This window comes from Hoplias malabaricus, chromosome 12 (assembly GCF_029633855.1).
Source record: "Hoplias malabaricus isolate fHopMal1 chromosome 12, fHopMal1.hap1, whole genome shotgun sequence".
Lineage (NCBI taxonomy): Eukaryota > Metazoa > Chordata > Actinopteri > Characiformes > Erythrinidae > Hoplias > Hoplias malabaricus.
The window spans coordinates 27391355-27408075 of record NC_089811.1 but is presented as its reverse complement, the minus strand read 5'-3'; the positions used below and the strand labels follow the sequence as shown (position 1 = coordinate 27408075).

General features: G+C 38.6%; 1 protein-coding gene across 1 annotated transcript in view; it reads right to left on the bottom strand.

Moving 5' to 3' along the window:
* The window catches only part of st6gal2a (ST6 beta-galactosamide alpha-2,6-sialyltranferase 2a), a 62653-nt gene that overhangs the window by 32921 nt on the left and 13011 nt on the right, over window positions 1-16721 (bottom strand). Inside the window, exon 3 of the mRNA XM_066686145.1 lies at window positions 15-174. The gene's annotated coding sequence lies outside the window, so the exon portion shown is untranslated. The remainder of the gene's footprint in view (window positions 1-14; window positions 175-16721) is intronic.

The window sequence follows — 16721 nt, the reverse complement described above, 5'->3', positions numbered from 1 at the left end:
AGAGAAAGGCTTACCTGATTGGGGATTCTGGGAGAATACAATGAGCTCTCTTATAAAACTCCTCCACTGAAGAGACCAGGAAGCGTTCATATTAAATCTTGTGGGTTATTTCTGTTTTTTATTGCAGGCACCATTCTGGTGCAGATCCAGCTGAGTGATGTCATCCAGCTGACCCTGGAACAGAGACAGGTCTATAATTACAAGGTGGTATACAAGGGAATTCATATAACAGCATATAAATACTTCATTTAGCTACAAAATGCAGGCAGTACTCAGAATACAGAAACGTCTCAAAAACAGACTCCTTATTAGTAAGATTATAACTGCACAGATATTGATCTTTTTAAAAATAAATATGAGATTACCATTTAGAATTCAAATAATTCTGAACTAGAACTAATATAATTTATTTTTTCCAAAATCAAAATCAACAGGTCTTTCCCAAGAATATTTAAGTGATTGTTGTATCCATTTGCTGTTTGACTATGGCCAGTCTGGCAGCAGTATAAAGCCTTTCAGGAGAGCAGAACTGCCTGGGGCAGTAGGGGGCTACGCTTTTTGCTCAAGGGCACAACCAAGATTATCCATTCACACCTGGGACTCGAACCCTGCCTTGTGGGTTGTTAGCTTACTTCACCTACAACTTCACTACTGGCCATATAAACCCGACCTTGCTCCCCAAGTCCAAATGAATCCTACACCATACGGTTCCAACTCCACCCAGCCAGGAATATCTTCACAATCCCTAGCCAATTCTTGAGCAATAAGCAATGTTACGGTGAAATTAAAATTTAGATATATTTATGCTTCTACTTGGAGAAAATATAAAAGAATGAAACAATGAAAACAATGTTTTATTAGCATTAGTAATATTGTATTAGTCTTAATAGCATACCTTAACTAATGAAAGTCTCTTTCCACCTTTTCCTATTCTTAGGAATAGGAACTCAGTAACTTAACTCAAAACATATATGCATAATATTATACAATTAAAGCATTATAGTAATATAATTACAGTAATTTCCTCCTGTAATAAAGTGGTGCGGCACATTATAGTAAAAATCACTGTGATCACATTACAGCTCTTAAATAAGGAGGGTTGTTGTTTTATTCATGTCTTGAATTAAAAATGAATATATGCAATGCATTTCAATTGTATATTTTCTGCAGTGATCATCTCTGTTTGAGCTTGTACATACAGTGTGTGTGTGTACATGTGTGAGAGAGAGCTACAAAAGCTGAATGTGTGACTTTGACTATGAATGTGAACAGCATAAGGCAAGGAAGCAGTGTAAAACCTCTGAACATTACTGCCAAAGCTTGTAACCATGCGAATACAAAAATGATAGATACACACTCTGTGCAGAAGAAGAGTGTCAACCTTACCCCAACAACTGAGACTCAATTTATACTCAGTAAGTAAGTTTCTTTTTTTCAGTAAGAAAGTTTTATAAAAAAAGAAAAAAAAACATTGAAGGTAGCTGTTTTTGCTCAAAAGCATGGAGAGTGACAGGCATTTTAAATTATATTTACCATGACTGGCACGTTTGTAATTGAAATAAAATGTCTACTGGATTTTCCTTTGTACAGCTGGTAGAGGCATGTTTGGATTTTTAGTAATAAGTAACATGATTATCTTTTCCAGACGACATCTGTAAAGTCAGACTACTCCAACAATGATTAACGATTAAAACATACTCAAATATGAAAAACAGAACGCCAGAATGAACCTTTCCATTTTTACAGTGAACAATGTTATAGTAAATGATAAACTAGTCTCAGGAAATCTCATTCTTCCTGTGTCAGAATTTAAGACTACACTGAAATACCACTGCTGCCTAAACACTAAACTACAAAAAAATTAAACAAAGACAAACCACCCACTTCAGACAAGCTGGTGATAAATGTACATAATCCAGTGTTTTTCAAAAGGAAGAGTTTGGCAGTTCTGTTGTTTAAATCACTACTGCTGCAATGCCAAAATGCAGACAGCACTAGTGTTGGGTATTACAATGGCAAAGAGTTAGGCTATATCTCGCTATTGGAAGACGTTGCTGGTATTTGAGAATGACAGCAATGTAACAAACTTATGTTCCATGTCTTTAGCAAAATAAAATTAAGGGCACAGCAAGAAAACAAAAACACTTCAACAAAATACCATCATTTTGGCTCACTGTAAGATAGGAAAGTTGCAAGACATAAGATCCAGTTTCACTGCATGCTGATGTTACGCCCAGATATGAAGTGTAGACAAAACAAAATTGTTTGCTAATGACTGCTATGTGACAGAATCTCACTCTGTCCCTTCCGCAAGATTAAACTACATACTACTGTAATTTTTGGAAAAGGTACAGTGGCACAATAAACATGATAATGCCCAACCTTCCCCAGCACTGTCGTATCTTTCCTGATCAGTATTTAACAGAAAAATGTATGACAGCAAATCCAACTCAAAAACAACACGACCAGTACTAATTGCAGTGTGGTACATCATATTAAATTTAAGCCTCAATCCAGAAAATGGACATGACATTAGTAGGTGTATATATTGTCCAGCTCCATTTGGTAAAGTGTTTTCATGCTCACACACTTTCCAAAAATTATCCACATAACACCACAAGCTAACCTGTTTGTACCACATGAAAAACTGAGTTTTTTTTTTTTTCATCATCATGAAATGCTGTGCGTTAACCCTTCCTAGGAACAAGCTGGAGGAAGAAATAGAGGAGATCTGGACCACTGGAGATTTGGAGCAGTGACAGGAGCTGGCAGACACCGATATGAATCACACCCTCGTAGCTGTGGGAGAGCTCAGACACACTTGAATTCACACCAGAATTTAGGGAAATTGGGCAAGTGAAGCGTGCATGTGTGAGACCAGGATGAAAGTCATTGGAAAAAGCTGGGAAGACAGAGCCCAAATTGTGAAGGCTACACAGATGGCAGCCTTTGGGTTTGATGCAAATTTTGACATATTCCAAAATGGAAACTGAAATAAAGTTCAGACAAAAATCCAATAAAGTTAATTTGTTATATTATTCAGTGTTGTGAAGAGAGGAGCTTATCAAACTGTCTTTTTGAGCAGACTATTGTTAAATGAGCGTCACTCAGTACTAGTGTCTAATCTCTAATGTGCAGTGCTTTCATTAGTGTGCTGTAATTCATAAGGCTTATCGACCCCACTGCAATTTACCATAAAGGAAACAGGAGCTGTTCCAAATTAGGAAGTTCAAATGAACAATTTCACAAAGCTGAACACACGATAAACCTCCTAGGTATATGTGAGAGAGAGAGAGAGAGAGAGAGAGAGAGAGAGAGAGAGATCTCAACAGCATGTAATACCAACCTTAGCTCTACAGAGGAAGAGTGAGACAAATAAAATAAAGACATTGTGTTGCAGAAAAATGCCTCATTGTGATAACTGTGCTCACATAGGCCTTATCAAAAACATCATAAACAAAAAGTCCCACTCATAATTACATAAACTTTCATTCAAGCAACCTCAAATTGGGAATGAATCATAGCCATGCAGCAATTCAAAACACTGCCAAAAAGAATGACAGATTGTATGGAAAAAACCTTTATTATGAAATAATGCATATCAACATATAAGCCAGAACACTGCTGTGAGGATTTGATGGCATTCACTCACACAATCCTCAGGGATGTCAGGTCCAACTGTTGTTGAATTAGTTCTTCACCATAAACTTGATATCACTCCAACTCTGCTCAAACTCCAGAGTTCAATGCAGAAAAGATTTATACCCCTGTAGCAGAATGGAAGCTCACTTGCAGTTTCAGCCAGAGTGAACCATTTTATGCTTTTATGGAGATCATGCAAACAATGCACGCACATCTGAAACACTGTGTCCACAATGAGTTCGCCTTAAAGTAGCTGAATTCAAAATAAGTATGGGCCTCTACAAGTTTTGCATAAAACAAACCCACAACTGTTTACAATAATTACCTGAAGGAGAAACTCAATTTTTAAGTGTTGAAGGGCACTGTTTGTCCTTTTCATGTGCCAACAGCTCAAGTGTACAAAGTTTACTTTTTTGAGTTCGGGAACACATTGATCTTTCTGTCATGTAGTTCTCAGTGATGATGTATACTGACGAGCACAGTCAGAAAAGGGCAAAGTGAGGATTTAGAAGTCAAGCTGCAGGGGGTTCTAGCTCTGGCATGCAGGCCTGGCTCTAGAGTGAAACGTAGGCATGGGTGTTTGCGAGCAAGTATTAAGGTCTTTTGGGGGACCTGAAATCAAACACGAAACTAAAAACTATGTTATCAGTGAATTGTCAAATCCAAAAAAACTTTCTAAAATTTAACAGAAATGAAAGTGAGTAAAACTGTTACAGATTTACATAATGTGTTTATCATAGAAAGAGTCTAGTAGCAATGTTTCTCTGTCTATATGATAACTGGGGGTCTGGCTTGGCAGTAAAGACTGTGGGAGAGTAGTTGATTCTAGTTATGGGCATTACAGCTGTCCTTAGAATCTGATCATAGTTTTTCTCACCAAGTACAGCCAAACCTAGTGCACAGCTAAGGTAAATATACACAGACAGTACTCTCAGTGGATTTTCAGCCCTCAGCTGAAGTGGTCAGCATCATCTGATACCAATACTTTAGGAATGCATTAATAAGGTAAATGTAGTTGGATGACTTGTGTATGTGTATAATATTAAATCCTCCTGCCTAATACTGTGTATATACATGCAAACAACATGTACAATTTTACTAATAATTTTAATACTAATGGAAATGAGAAACTGTGAGAGTTTAACGTGTAAACATTGAAGCAGCAGTAGATCAATGGCAGTTCACAGTTTGTTAGATGAACTATGCACAGTTCAGAGTGTCATGCCCATTACTTTATAACACATATCTTCCAAGAATCTTAGACCACAAATATAGAAGATGTAGAAAAGAATGTGTGAAATGATGACTAAAAACAGCACAGTTCATGTGAAAGTGCAAAATACAACTATAAGCTACTATCTTTTAAACAACTGCAACTCTGAAGTGGGCCAAGAAAAAAATATATAGATGAAAAAAATCTACGAACTACCGTATTTTCCGCACTATAAGGCGCACCTAAAAACTCAAATTATCTCAAAAGCCGACAGTGCGCCTTATAATCCGGTGCGCCTTATATATGGACCAATATTGAGCCAGGTCTCGCAACTACGGTAAGCAGCCGCCTACTTCATTTTCTTCCGCGCGCGGTGCATGCTGGATATATACCGGTATATATATTTCATTTCCATTGTTTTTTATGTAAAGACCCCAAAATGGCTCCTATTAAGAGACACGCATATGACGCAGAGTTTAAACTCAAGGCGATCAGTCACGCAGAAGAACACGGGAATAGAGGAATAACTTAGTAAAGTGAGCTTTACGTGTTTATTTTGTGTGTTGTGTGATTTTAACGTTTGAGCAACGTTGAGTTATTGATATATTGTTATCGCTTTGCACTATTTCGAGTGTTACTATATTGTGATTATTATTATTATTGAATCGAGGAGAAGTTCCCCCCCCACACACTATGTGGGGTATATTAACATTGCACTACATGTTTTACCTTAAACTACGCTGGGTTGTAATCTATTAATAAAGTTGAACTGACCTATCTGACTGTTTTGTTGACATTCCCTTTAGCGCAGCTCCATCTAATTGATGCATAACGTAACCCCCAGCCTCTACTGTAGCGTCTATTGTATGCGCCTTATAATCCGGTGCGCCTTATATATGGACAAAGTTTTAAAATAGGTCATTCAATGAAGGTGCGCCTTATAATCCGGTGCGCCTTATAGTGCGGAAAATACGGTAATCTGGAAAAGTAAAAGCATTAAATATTCCTTTTGTATTTACTGCATTTAAAACAATAAGTAGGGATTAGAAATACCCAACAAAATAGTACATGTGCATGTGTATTCACACATGGGTTGTCTTCATTTTTCTACACCTGCTGTATAATTTTTAACTTCTAGTAAAAAGTTGTTTCACTAACTATCAACTACTCAATATCACAAACAAGAACTGACAAAGACAAGACAAGAACTGGCTAAAAGTTCTTAACAAATAAGTAAGCATCAACTCACACAGAGCTCTGTAAAACATGTATGTCTGAGTGTATGCTTGGCAAGGTCATTTCATGATTGCTGGTGTCTGACAAAAGATTGTGCTAAACTCTACACAAAATTCCAGCACTCCTCAGTCACAGTAGGCCTGTGTTTTTCCACAGCACAAAAAAGGACAGTTTCTGGAGATGTTATTTGCAAAATGAGCTTAGTGGGTATTGACCACTCTCCCAAACAGCATATAGTCTTTGTCTATTTGCTACTGTCAATTTTTTAATAGGAAAGCACCAATATAGAATTTTTGGGGCTGATATAATAACCAACAATTAGCACCATGATGTAGCTGAAACTATATTAATAACCAATAATTTTATCTTTTCAGGTTCTGTTTTTTTTGTTAAATCAAAACAAATTTTCATCATGAGTTGTCATAGGACAATACTTTTCTTGAGTATTTGTATATTTCTTTACTTTTTAAAGTTTATTAGATTTAGTTCATTTATAATTTACCAAATATTTCTTAATGGTTCAGCATGAATGATTTCTAGATGTTTCTAATTAGTGCAGCACTGGTTTTTATGCACAAGCATAAAAAGGCACCAAGTTATCAGTTGTATTATTGGCTAAAAGTTCAATATCAGACCAATAAGAGTAACTGGATAGATGGAGATATATATATATATATATATATATATATATATATATATATATATATATATATATATATATATAGGTTGAGGATATATCGTGCATCACAAAATTACTTGGAATAAAAACTTTTAACATTCACTTAAAAAATAAATAAATAAATAAATAAAATGAAAAAAAAGAATAAATATATATTTTTTCTTCTTCTTGTAAAGTTTTTTTGGAAGATCCGGGTTTTAAATGAACAGCGACAATATACAAACATATAGGGGCATATCTCCTATTCATTGAATGCACATGCACATGTCTATACACTCAAGTGTCCAACCATACTGTCTAAATACTGTTCAAATATTTGTGAAAGAATGTGTTATTCTAAAGAGCTCACCAAATTCAAGTGTGGTACTGTAAACCTCTGTTGCAACAAGTTAGTTTTAGGAACCACAGCAACTCAGCCATGAAGTGTCAGAAACTCCAATGCCAAGAGTCAAATGGAGTGTGGTAAAGCACACTACCAATGGACTCTCTGAAGTAGTGGAAACGTTCTGTGAAATGACAAATTATACTTCTCTGCCTACCAGTCTGATGGGTCTGGGTTTGAAAAATGGCAAGAGAATGCTATCTGCTGGTTGCTTTGTGCCAACTGTAAAGTTTCGCTTAAGAAGGATAATGCTATGGGGTTGATTTTCAGGGTTTGGCCTAGGCCTCTTAGTTCCAGTAAAGGAAAAGCTTAATTCTTCCACAGATCAAGACATTTTGGACAACTGAGTTCTTGCACTTTTATGCCAACAAGTCACTTTTCTTTTCCAGCAGTCCTGTGCTATGGACAAAGCAAGGCCCATAAAAGCATGGTTGGGTGAGTTTGGTATGTGTGGTCCTACACAGGGCCCTGTCATAAACCACATTAAACACCTATGGGATGAGCTCAAATGGAGACTGTGAACCAGAACAACATTGTCCCTCACACATGCTCATCTGGATGAATCAGCATAAGTTCCCACAGACACACTCCAAAATGTCATCGAAAGTCTTCCCAGAGGAGAAGAAACTGTTACAGCTACAAATGGGAACCAGCTCCATATTAATCTCCATGGATTTAGAACTGAATCTCCTGCAGGTATCCCAGTTCTTTTGTCCATATAGTGCAACAGGGTCACTAGACCCGTGTCACTGTTGTGAAGCCTATAGGCCATGCCTGAACACTTTTCAGAATACACTTTAAATTTTTGGAATTAACCCATATACCTACATGGCAGGAAGTGTTTCTCAGGATGTGCACTCGCCTTCGTCAGCAGTTGCAAACACTAGTCATTGTCCATGTGATGAGATACTGCTAGAGTAGAAATGCTGACTCAGAGGAAATGAGCTGTAAATCTGAGGATTATGCCATCAGTGTGTGAGATACAAGCTACGCACATACTACAGTGCAAATAATTCCATATTTACCAGAGTGAGAAAAATACCTGTTACTGCTTGCAGAAATTGTTGACAAGTACACACATAGCTTAAATGTATATTTACTTAGGACGGTATGACTGAGTGAATATACAGTACTGAACTATGCACTAATTCAGACTCTCAATGTATGCTTGCTAAGGTTTTATAGCACATTTGAATGAATGAAGAATGTCAATTCCATAAAAATGTAACAGGAAAACAAAACTTTAAAAGAAAACTTATCATTTTTAAAAGTAATACTTAAAGGCATAGCTCAGTTGTAATTAAAAAACACTTTATAAAACGTAGATATTTCCTTAGCATTCACTAGCTTATGTATCTGTGTGTGCTCAAGACAGGTCTAATGTATTTACAAAGTCCCTGTGCTAGATTTTCCTCACTCTCTGGAGCTGTTGAAAATCATGAACTGAAATGAGATTTGCTCTATTCCTGCTCCATAGGTGGGTAATATTGACTTATTTCTACTGTTTTGGATCACTTAAGGTGGAAATGTATTTAAATTCAGGAGACGGCTAGCTGCATTACTTAAAGTGCTGCAAAACTAAACAAGTGACATTACAAGTGAGTTTCTGTAGAAATATTTTCAGGCAAGTTCAATTTCAGCCAGGTACAAACAGTTGTTATTTTCCCCTCAAACAAACCATTCCAACGTAAAAGACATTGAACTTAGAACTGTGATTCTACACAACTGCAAACATTTCCTTTAAGTAAAGTTAAACAAGACCGTTTGTTATTTAAATCTATTTTGTTTTGGTGGTTGCCTTTAGTATTAGAAACCACTGGATTTACCACAATAATGACTGAATGGTGTGCCAGAGAATGCAGATCCAAAGCCAAATGCTGGGGGCTTTATAAACCCCTCTAGCCTTTTCTTGGCATTGAGAACTCTTCATGTGACACAGCTGCAATTCAACTTGCAATGCTTTTTCTATGAACACTGTACAAATTCCTCCCAGACAACTGGAATGCAGGTGGCAGTGGAAAGCTTACATTATAATACATTTGGGTAAACATCTGAAGAATAAATGAAATGTGCTGCAGCATATGAAATAAGCCTGGACCACATCCTTAAAGGAAATCATCTACTCAACAGTAAACCAGGTGATGGCTTTAGGCAGATTGCACCACTCAAACATTTCCAGATCCCAAGACCAGTAAAATCCCAAATATGACTCCCATACAATTGTGCATGCAGTGTGTTTATAGTAAATTTTACTAGTGAATATACATGACACACATGATCCTGTCCTCTCTGAAGAAGGGCTCAGGTCACTCTGTCTTAAGCTGCACAGAGCACAGGACTTGTCGCAAGCCTGACTCAATCATGAAGGCTTTTTCTTTCCCCGTTTCTCTAGGGAGACTACCCAAGTGTTACTTTAGTCTGTTGTTATTTTAAAGCTTATATATTGCCACTCACTCCTAGCTGATCTTCCTATTCTGGCCATCAGGCCCTCGCAACTGATCAACAATGTGGCAGCCTGATTTGGTCATAATTCAGACAATTCAAAGTCCATGCTTGAAATGCTAACCTTGAAACTGCACAGAAGGCGAGCATCAAGACTTCTCTATTTTGGCATCCAGATGGTGGAACAATCTTCAAATGTCTGTCTGATTAGTGTTTCTTGCCATTTATTATACAAGGACTCAAAACCCATCCATTGGTGCAGCATTTACATAAATATGAATCCAGCATTTACTGCCTCTGCTCTGGTATTTTCTTCTTCTAGTAATGTGTTTCTCTCTTTCTCCATTTCTCTGTATCAGCACTGACTTGTTTCTAGATGATGTCAGTTCAAGGATATTTTAGACTAATTTAAAGTAGCTGCAATGCATTCGCTTCATAGACAACAAAGGACATTTCTATGTCTGCTGAAGAGAGTAAATATGAATGCTAATGATTGACTCTTCTTGGAAATGTAAGCTTGGTACAAGCCATTATTTCAATGAGGGAACTGTCTCTCTTTCCTCCTCTGCTGTCTGTGGTAAAAGCAAACAGGGAGCAAGAACCTTTAACTTTACTGTTCTAAGGTGAATAAAAACACACTGTACCTTCCGCCCACACCTGCTCTCATGTCAACGTCCATCTGTTTCACAGGAAACACAAGTAAACCCTGACCCTAGACTGGACACTGACATTTCCGCTGTGTACCTGCGCACAGGATGATGTCTAGTGTCCGGTGAAGAGGAGGCTGTGTCCCAACTGCTCCTATAAACAGAAGCCAGATTCATGCACTGCCCGAAACAGGCCCTGTCGTATAAACACAGACAGAGCCTCAAACAGCCACTGCCTTTCAAACGACATACACAACCCCTGTCACCCTGTCATACAATATACACACACGTGCGCACACACAAACACGCAACGAGTGAAAGTGTAGGCTTATTATAGAAGCCACCTGGCTGCAGGAGACCCAGCTGAGCACTGCCTTCAAGCTCTGCTGCCCACCACTGAAACACACACAGAAACATGCCTATAATTACTATGAACATAGACAGGCTGCATTTATATCCCTCCCAGCCAGAACCCAGAGCTGCATCCTACCCCAGATTGAGCTTTTCTTACCCAGCCCACTAATACCACCACTCCCTCTATTCTGGAGCAATGAGCCAAGTCTGTGACTCACAGAAACACACACAAACAAATTACCCACTGCTACATATCAGCACCATAGTTCAACAGTGCAGGTTAAAGCAGAGGACACTGTGTTAAAACCAGGATGTAATGGCAGATTTAACCTAGACTGGTTAAGAAAACTGTGCACAAGGCATTTGAAATTTGTCAGACAAAGAAAGAGAAAGACAGAACAAAAGAAAAACTGACAGTAGGAATGAGTCAAATCAAGAGAGAAGGAAAGAGAGATAACAAAAACAATAGAAACAAATACAGAAAGAGACACTTCAGAAACAAAGATAGAACAGACAGAAAAAGACAGCAAGACAAAAAAAGCAAATGTGCAAAAGAAAGAAACAACTGACATTGTGAATGAAGGAGACAAAGACCACAGAACACAGGCTGACAGAAAGAAAAAAAGAAATTAAAATTAAAAGAGAAAGTAAAACTGAAAGATGCAACTAGAGATGGGGAAAAAGAAAGGAAAGACAGAAAGGGTAAGAAAGAAATATAGAAAGGTAGACAAAAAGCCAGGAATCAGATACAAGGGGACAAAATGATATGCTTCCTCTGACATTCAATTGACAAGCAGTTGGTAACTGCGTACACACCACGGCGACTGGAAGTCATTCATTTTCAACGAGAGTCAGTGACATTGGCCGACGTTGAGAGTCAGCCATCTTGGGCATCGCAAACTGGGCAAATTCAGCGACACAAAATGGCAGAATTCAGCGATGCAATATATTTCAGCTACGCCCAACTCTATGCAAATAGGCATTGACACAGCAGCATGCCTTTATGCTCCTTCGGAATTGCTGCTCTCACTTTGGTTCCTCCTGAAGATTTGTTCCTTTCTCAAAACGAAAGATAACCATATATACTGTAATGTACTCAAATTGTAAATATTATTTGCTTTGATTGTTTAAGTAGACGGCGGCACGGTGGCGCAGTGTCGCAGTCACACAGCTCCAGGGACCTGGACCGGGTGACTGTCTGTGAGGAGTTGATGTGTTCTCATGTCCGCCTGGGATTTCCGGGTGCTCTGGTTTCTGGTTTCTCCCACAGTCAAAAAAACATTGGTAGGTGAATTGGTGACTCAAAAGTGTCCATAGAGGGGTGTGTGTGTGTTGCCCTGTGAAGGACTGGCGCCCCCTCCAGGGTGTGTTCCCGCCTTGCGCCTAATGATTCCAGGTAGGCTCTGGACCCACCGCGACCCTGAACTGGATAAGCGGTTAAAGATAATGAATGAATGAATGTTTAAGTAGAGCTACATTTTTTGATAAATTGCATTATGCCCAAATTACAGTTGACATTTGAGGTGGCCAAAAATAATGTTCAGTGATTTTTACATAAACAATATAGCTGTAGGTTTGCAATTTCAGTTTTTTGTTTATTATTTTAAAAAAAGGTTCTGACAAAAGATATTTATAAAACGTCATGTCAGGGTCGTGATCCTTTTGTTAATAAATAAAGCCTGCTCTTACACTGGTTGCTGTTCTTTTTATAAAGTGGTTTGCTTGGGGATGCAGCCCAGTCCAGCTGAGTTGACCTTAGGGGGAATCCCTGACACAATGTTGAGTTATCCTATTAATTAAGCATCCGAAATGGGGCACTTCAGACCCATGATTGGTTAAAGAGTGTTTCCAATATTTATTAAATAAAAATAAATTAATTAACAATATTTAAGTGAATAAAAATAAGAGCAAAGGAACTTGGCAAGCCTAGTTTTGCCAGACCGCCATTAGCCATTGTCACAGAGGTGTTTCTGGCATTTCAAAAACAGGAAAGCTCAAAATACATACCCTTGTCATTGGAAAGTTTGGAGAAGCTTTGGTGCTTCATATCAATCTTTCAATTCAAATCAATCAAAAAAGTCTGTTTACATGTGGTTTTTATTGTAATAAAAAATGCTAAAAATGCAGAATTGAAAAAAGGAGCACAAAGTTTTGTGCATAATATATAACACAGGCATCAGTGTTTCTTGTTTATTTTATTTAAAGATAAATACTAGATCATCTACCACCAAAGAACACCAAGAACATTTTGTTGATTTTAAGAATTACAATTATTTACTTATTTATTCAAATGTAACACGTTAGAGTAAAGCATGTGAAGTTTAAGGAGGCTGTGCACAGCTCAGTTTTATAAACATGCCAATGCCACAAAATGTCTCCCCACCACTTTCCTTTACAATATTTCAAAGACACACACTGATGTGAAATAAGACAATTGCAGCAGTCCTCTTCTCTCAGTGAGATATGATACGTGTGTAAACGTTGAAGAGTTCTGAGCCACGCTGCTGAGCTTGTGAACTAACCAAGGGTGAGCAGAGGCTTTGGCTAGCGTGCATGGTGTTGCACCAAACACAGCCCCAGGAATACTCACAAACAGAGTGTGTTCCTCTCTTATTTCCTATTATTCACAGTTCCTAGGTTCCAGCTGGGAAAAAAAATTCTGGTTGGAGAACCAGTTTATGTCAGGGGAAATCTGACGAATGGTTCCAAATTCAATTCACAATATGGAATATGAAATATGTCTGAACTAACAACAGATGGTGTAGTGGAGCCACCTCTGTGTGTAAGTTCTCTCTGTGAAATAAGTCACACATGCACGTTTCAACATTAGGAGTCAGTCAATCAGTAAGCAAAAAGGCCTCTTCTAGTCCAGCCCAGTAGGCAGTCCAGCAATAATAAATGTTTTCACTCCCTTTGTGCATTTATGCTCTGAAGTGTTCAAGTTTAATATTAAAACTGGGAGTGAGCGGGGACTGTTCTGACTCCATGATTCTGATATCCTTTCCTCAGCAAATAACCTTGAAGTTTTGCTTCTTTATCTGGGAACGCAGACAGAAACAATTTGTGCTTGTTGAGTCAACAATGAGAACCCAAAACCTCACACAGAATAATCATGTGGGCAACTCACAGTAAATACAAGATACCAATGCAGCAAAATCAGGATGTGAACAGAATCTTCCAGCATTGTTGATCCAGTGTAGTAATCTCAAATATAGTGATTAATATATTACTGTATTAGAACGAGTACCAATAAAGAATGGGTGTTATTCCACATTTATCATAGCATCATCCCATCTGAAAACATTAACACAGTTCACAGTTTTACCAGGAGAGGGTGGTTATGGGGGGTACACCCTCAGGCTGCGCAGGGGCTCATGCCTATGAGCACAAGGTACAGTGAAGGATCTTCTGCAAAGAGGAATTTTTATGCTCTTGTGAAAGCAAAGAACGCATCACATGTGCTAGCAAGCTAACCCACCATGATGGCCGAGAAGCTACGAAAGCTAGCATCGTTACTGAAATAAAGGCTGTGCGTACTGACGTGAGAAAAGAAGTCAGAGAAGCCACAGGACAAATAAATAAAACTTTCAGACTGCAGAGAGGAGATTAATCAGATGCTCAATGTTATTAACGCTGACTTAAAAGAAACAGGTAACAAGATTGAGAAGGGAGAACAGCGTGTGTCAGAAATGGAGAAATTCAGTGCCGATGTGAAAGAAGTGCTCTCTCATACACTTGAACTACAGAAGCACATCCAAACACAACTTACAGACTTGGAGGCACGCTAACAAAGGAACAGATTCAGATATACTTTATTGATCCTAGAGAGAAATTGCTGTTATTACAGTTGCAACCATTTATGTAAAGAATAAACACTCTTAATAATAATAATTTTTAAAAAATTAAAAAATTCCAAACAAAAGAAATTTGCAATATTTACACACATACATTCTTAAAAATACAGTAAAGTGGCATTGGCTGTGATAAATATAAAATGTTGTATAGATTATTGCACCTCTGAATTGCACACATTAAGAAAAAACATTATTTTTGTACATATGAACAGTATAATGTGGTATTGAGTATTGCACGGATGAACCATGGTGTCACACATTGTGGGAGGAGTTATAGAGTTTGATGGACAAAGGTAGGAAAGACCGCCTGTGTCGCTCTGTAGTGTATTTCGGTGGAATGTGTCTTGCACTGAATGTGCTCCTGTGTTTCATCACTGTGTTTGTAGAGTGGGTGGAAGCCATTGTCCGTAATGGCCTGTAGCTTAGATAGCATCCTCCTCTCCAACACTGCCAGCAGCGAGTCCAGCTCCACACCCACAACATCACCGGCCTTACCCATCAGTTTGTTAAGTCTGTTGGCGTCTGTTGCCCCAGTATGCTATGGCATATAGGATAGCACTCGCCACCACAGACTCATAGAAGAGCTTGAGCATAGTCCAACAGATGTTGAAGGACCTCAGGCGCCTCCAAAAATAAAAGACGACTTTGGCCCTTCCTGTAGAGGGCATCAGTGTTCTTAGCCCAGTCCAGTTTATTGTCAATATGCACTCCCAAGTATTTGTAGTCCTCCACAGTGTCCACACTAACACCCCCTGATGGACAGAGGGGACACTGGTGCCTTGTCCCTCCTCAGGTCCACCACCAGTTCCTTTGTCTTTGTTGCACGGTGCAAGCTGAACCATCTGCAGCTCAATGTGATAAAGTCTTTCACCATTGTCCTGTACTCATCCTCATCACCCCTGCATATACATCCAACTATTGCAGAGTCATCAGAAAACTTCTGAAGGTGGCAGGTCTCTGTGGAGTAGCTAAGAATATTTGCATTCACAGTATATTGGAGGGAGCAGAAAGGAATAACATCAGGGACTTCACTGAAAGATTTATAAAAACAGAATGGGCTCCCCTGACACTCTCCTGGGTATTCACCAGCGCCACCACTCACTTGGTCCCAAGCCTCCACAAGTCTCCAAACCTAGATCGGTAGTAATGTGTTTTCTTGAATTCAAGACAAAAAAAATCCGCCTGGAACAAAAAGGACATCAAGTACAAAGGGAGACGCGTCTTTTTTTGACCATGATTACACAAGCGACACACTGGCAAAGAGAAAAGCTTATGCTCCTGTTAGAAGAGTGCCATAAGAAAAAGACATTTGTTTCCAGACACTTCACCCAGTGTGGCTCTGTTGCCACCTTAGCACCGGCCCAGTAACCTACAAAGATGCACAGGAGGCTGCGGCAGACCCAGACAGAACACGCCCTAGTTCTCACAGATCAGTTTTCCTTGTTGCACGTTTAGCTTTAACTGAAGATTTTCATTGGTCATTGTCTCAAGAAGAGTTTAAACCTCTTAAAACACCTTGCGGTAAACAAGCTGCCATGGCGAATCAGATAAAAATAAATCTGAAAGCTGCTGTAACTTCAAAGATTTTCCAAGCACTGAATTCACTAGTGATTGACAGTTCTCTTTGACCAATCAGTGCTCTGTAGGGTTTACACGTCACAATTTACCTACTTCACTCTGTTGGAACCATAAGCAAGCAGGGACTGAAAATGTACCTAGTTCCAGTGCCATTTGTCAGACGCAGAACAGAAATTTGACACACCACGTCATAATTTTGAAATACCACTCTCATGTCCACATTTTTTTAATACACCATGGTGTAGAGTATTACCATTATACCGCCCAACCATAGTACAAAAAGAAAGTCTCATTATATAGAATCACTGCTACAGATATGGATCTCGATTCCTTTCACTCACACACACACACACACACACACATATACACAATTTAAAGATCTCCTGTTACAGAACACTCATTACTGCACCTGTATACATAGCCAGAATGAACTTGGCCTCAACAATGATGCATCAGTGGATGCATTTGTTTACTGTCAGAATACAACATTATCTCTCCCTCCCGCCAAATGCATTGATCTATAGGCATTTGCTGTCCAATAAACATGCTAATATTTTTGCACTTGCTTGTCTCCATGTATACCGACCCTGTAACAAACAAATTTCACAAGCTGATAGAATATGCTTAATTTTTCCAACTTCTGTACATAATCTTCAGCTAGGTCTTCGCCTATCAATGGTCCAAGATTTTGGGT